Source organism: Lipotes vexillifer, unplaced genomic scaffold (genome assembly GCF_000442215.2).
Source record: "Lipotes vexillifer unplaced genomic scaffold, Lipotes_vexillifer_v1.1 scaffold965, whole genome shotgun sequence".
NCBI lineage: Eukaryota > Metazoa > Chordata > Mammalia > Artiodactyla > Lipotidae > Lipotes > Lipotes vexillifer.
In genome coordinates, this window is record NW_006769686.1 from 1216213 (window position 1) to 1217125 (window position 913).

Here is a 913-nt window from a genome sequence, read left to right on the forward strand (position 1 = left end):
GCCCGCCCGCCGCGCCCCATCTCCTTCCCGCGCTCGCCCCGGGGCCTGTCGCTGCGCAGGGCCGGACGGCCTGGGGGCGCCCGCGGCGGCAGCGAGCCTGGCGGGCTGGGCGGACGCAGGCGCCGGAGCCCGCAGCCCGCGGCTCCACCTCCTCTCGCTCGGCTCCGCAGCTCCGCCGCCGCCGCCGCCGCCGCCGCCGCCGCCGCCGCCGCCGGGCCGCACAATGGGAGCGGGCGGGCGGTGACTCACCCCGCCCCGGCCGCCCGGCCCCCACGCGCGGGCCCCCGCAGGACCCCACCTGCCCCGCAATCCCTTCTCCGGCGCCCCACGCGTTGCCGAAGGCGGGTGCGCCGCCCTCCACTCCCACAATCCCCAGATGCACGCACCACCTTGCTTTTAGCCTCCTCTCCCCGCAAGAGCCGTGGAGGCGACCCCTCCGCAGACGCCAGCCCCTCCAACCTTGGGAACTGAGCTCGCAGGCCTACGGGAGCACCCACCACCTGTCCCTTCGGTTCCGGTATAGCCTCAGATGCCTGGCTTCTGCCACCAGGCAGCGCCCAACATTTGACCTTGGCAGTTACCTCCCTGGCCTCGGTTTCCCCAACGTAGCCAGAGGGGCCTGGAAACGGGGTGTTCCGAAGTTCCATCCAGCTCTAAGATTCTGCACCTCAGTTTCTACACCCTCTCTCCCCCTCCTCCACCCCCCTAGGTCACATCTCCTTTTCCAAGGGCAAAGGTGTTTGGAAGGAACGACTGGATCCCAATTTGACCCTCTGGGGGTCTCGCTGAAACTGAGCACCTAGCACAATGCCATGTCCCTAACAACCCCTCATTAACAGCTGGTGGAGCCAGGTCCCTGAATCCTGAGGACAGCTAGTATCTGCTGAACCCCTGGCTTTGCACCAGCAGCCCC